The following is a 4,085-nucleotide window of genomic DNA, read 5'->3' as shown; positions in this document are numbered from 1 at the left end:
AGTAAGATAAAATGCATTTCAATGCTATAAATTTCCATCTAACCACTACTTTCACTGTAAGGCACAATGTTGGATAGGTTGTATTTTAATTTTTACTTATTATAAAATACCTTCTAAAATTTTTTTTATTATGAAATAAGTTCTATTCCCAATGTGGGGCTTGAAATCATGACCCTGAGATCCAGAGTTGTATGTTCTACCAACTGAGCCAGCCAGGTGCCCCTTAAAATATTTTCTAATTCCTGTCGAGACTTATTTTTTGACCCATGCACAATTTAGAAGTTTAACCTCCAAATACGTTGGGATTTTCCAGCTATCTTTGTCATCGACTTCTAGTTTAATTCCCTTGTGGTCTAAGGGCAAACTTTGTACGAAGTTTATTCTTTTAAATTAGCTAAGGTGTGTTTTATGGCCCAGAATGTGGTCTATCTTGGTGAATGTTTCAAGTGATCTTGAGAAGAATGTGTATTTAACTTTCGTTGGATGAAGAATTCTATAAATGTTAATCATATTCCATTGATTGATGGTGCTCTTCAGTTCTGCTCTATCCTTACTGATTTTTTGCTTGTTGGATCTGTCAATTACTCATAGGTATTGAAGTCTCTAAGAGTGGATATAGCTGTTTCTCCTTGCAGTTCTATCAGTCTTTGCCTCACATACCTTCAAGCTTACTAATTCTTCCTTCAGCAACTGATGAGAACATCAAAAGCATTCTTCATTTCTGTTTCTATCTAGCATTGCCTTCTGATTCTTTCTTAGGATAGCCATCTGTCTGCTTATATTACTCATCTGTTTTTCCATATTGTCCACTTTTTTCTTTAGAGCCCTTAGTATATCAATTATTTTAACTTACTTGTCTCATAATTCCAAAATCTTTACCATATCTGAATCTGGTTCTGATGCTTGCTTTGTCTCTTAAGACTGGTTTTTGCCTGTTAGCATGCCTTGTAATTTTTTGTTGGAAGCTGGACATGCAATACCAGGTGTAGGCCTTAGTATGAGGTTTTATGATTACCTGCAAGGAGTTGCACTATGTTTAATGTTTGCTTTGCTGTGGTGTCAAACGCTAAGATTTCCTTTAGTGTCCTTGTTTTTGTCTCCCCAATTGTCTTTGGGTGTTACTAGAAGAGGAATGTAAGAATAGAGTCTGAAGTTTGTAGTTCTTTTAGCTTTAATCTCCTGTTATTATACAGGAGCCCTATTGATGGGGTGGCCGAGTGTGGGAGGAGAAGTGTTCTATAATCCTGAAATTAAGTCTCAGTCTTTTAGTGAGCCTGAGTTAGGTATTCCCTTTTCCTCCATGTCAAAGGCTAGAGGAGGCTGGAGTTGGGTATTTCCCTTCCCTCCGGTAGGTTTAGGCTTTGGCTAAACGCCAGTCAGTTAGGCTCTGGTAAAGCAGTTTTCCTTGAGGGAGAACTTTGTTAAGGATAACTGAGAGCTCTTTAACACTTTAAAAATAAACACTTCTGGGCACCTGTGTGCCTCAGTTGGTTGAGTGGCTATCTTCAGCTCAGGTCACGAACCCAAGGTCCTGGGATCGAACTATGGGTCGGGCTCCCTGCTCAGCAGAGCACCTGCTTCTCCCTCTCCCTCTGCCTGCTTGTGCGCTCTCTCTCTTTCTCTGTCAAATAAATTTTAAAATCTTAAAAAATTAAAAATGATTACTTTCCCCCTCCCCCTGGAGGGTCCTTATAGGTTCTTTGGTCCTTACAGTAAAAACTAGGTATAGCTCTTAGAGGTAATATTCAGGAAAGTATAGGGTCCCCCCTAATCCTGGGCCCCTTAGGAACTTTTAACTCTCAGCCTAGTCTGCAGTGAGTTTTCCAGCAATTTGTTAGTTACGGTTTAAAGATTTCCTGCTATTTAGTGGCTCCAGCTGCTGGCTTTTGCTCCTGGGCTTCTGCTCTTATAAACTGTGATTCTGTTTGTCTCTCAGTTTTCAGGAAAGCAGTTTGCCCTGGGACTTCATTTCTCAGCTACATCTAAGAATTGTTGAATTCAATTTGTTCAGCTTTTTTCTTGTTGTGAGGTTGGAAGTGACGAGTTCCAAGCTCTTTATGTGTCTGATGAGAATCAGAAGTCACCGGTGTGGTTTCAATGTTAACCATTTATGAACTGTGTGATAACGAGTCTCGTTTTCTCATCTGTGAATAATAATACCTACTTGGCAAAGTTGCAGAGATTTGGGTTGTATGCATGCAAATCACTTAGCATGGTATAGGAATTTAATGTATGGTTGCTTTACTATTTGTAGATAGCATACTTTTCTGAGGATCTGGGCACATTCCAAATAGTAATCTAATCTGGACTAAGGATTAGCAACCTTTCACAATGATTAACAAAGCCTTTATTCACTTCTGCTTCCACTTGAAAACTGAAACTCAGTTAGTTTTCAGTATCTTCTAACACTCACTTTGTATTATTCAGTAAAGATTGTTTTTCTGAATGATGAGTGCATTAAATCTTCATTCATTCCATATATAAAAATAACTTTCAGGGCACCTGGGTGGCTCAGTGGGTTAAGCCTCTGCCTTCGGCTCAGGTCATGATTTCAGTGTCCTGGGATTGAGCCCCATATTGGGCTCTCTACTCAGCAGGGAGTCTGTTTCCCCTCTCTCTCTGCCTGTTCTCTGCCTGCTTGTGATCTCTCTCTCTCTCTGCATCAAATAAATAAAATAAAATCTTTTTTAAAATTTACTTTCTTGATCCTCTTGTTTTATATCTACAGTAGCAAATCACTTAGTACTGGAAAGTTCACTGGATTTAGAAATGGAAGAAATGAGACAGAGTCCCAATCCATCACCAGTTAGCTGAATGATTTGGGGCAAGTAATTTACATCCTTGAGTATCAGTTTCTTCAAACCACAAACTATTTGAAATAGACAATTAAAAACCCCTTCCAGGACTAAATTTCAATCTTTCTCCCTCTCTCTCTCTCTCTTAGTAATCTCTAACCCAATGTCGGGCCCAAAATTATGACCTCAAGATCAAGAGTCACACAATCTTCCAACGGAGCCACCCAAGTGCCCATAAATTTCAATCTTTTAATCACTGATCAAAATTAAGAACAAATACTTTCCATTTATTAACTTATTAAATATTTATTCATGAGCTCTTGGGTATATTGCACAGTGTTAGCCATAAGGCATTAAGATAAGTAGAATAAAATAAACATAAAGCTTATAGTCTAGCTAGGAGTTAGGCATTATGCCAATAATCACACAAGCAAATAATTACACATTGTAGTAGGTTCTTTGAAGAAAACTACAGTGTTGGTGAATAGGGAGCCCTAGAGGGACTGATTTTATTGGAAGCTCAAGGAGTATTTTTCTGAGCGAGTGACATCAAGTAATGGCCAGGTAAAGAAAGGGTAGGAAGTAGAGAGCATTCCTGGAACAGAAAAGCCCCGAGACAGAAAGAGTTTGACACAAAAGTAGCTGGCTAGGCTGGAGCCCGGTGAGCAGGGGGGAAATGCTGTGAGGAGACTGGAGGAGCAAGCAGACAGGGACTGGATCCCCAAAGAGCTTTGCCTTGTCGGATTTGGGGCTCTTTCTTAGTCTGTTGGAAAATAACTGCAGCATTTTTCCGAAGTTTCTTGAATATCAGATTTAGCCTCACTCTATAGACCTCTCTTTAAAATCTGCATTCTGAAGAGCAAAAGAACCTGTCTGAAAAAAACTCATATCTACCATGACTAATTCACGAGTAGATCAATAGGCAAACTGAATTTTCTTTGGTATAGGGTTTAAGGCAATGGTTCTCAGTGTTGGCTACAGAGTGGAATCCCTTGGGAAGTTTTAAAAACTTCCACTGCTTTGTTCCCCCTTTTGAGAAATTTCACCTAATTAGTCTGGGTTACAGCAAGAGAATTTCTAAAGGCTTCTCAGTGATTGAAATGTCCAGCCAAAATTGGGAACAATAGTGAGGGAAAGCTAGAAAGCTCGAAGTTTTTGTTCTACCACATATGCATCAGTTTTCAGAAGGAATTTTTAAAAATAGCCCATATGCTTGCCAGGAACTGTTCTAAGTATTTCACAAAAGTAGACTCTTATAATTCTCACAATAACCACACAAGAATGCTCTGA

Source organism: Mustela nivalis, assembly GCF_964662115.1.
Source record: "Mustela nivalis genome assembly, chromosome: 7".
Lineage (NCBI taxonomy): Eukaryota > Metazoa > Chordata > Mammalia > Carnivora > Mustelidae > Mustela > Mustela nivalis.
The sequence above is the reverse complement of the archived record's forward strand: the minus strand, read 5'-3'. Positions refer to the sequence as shown.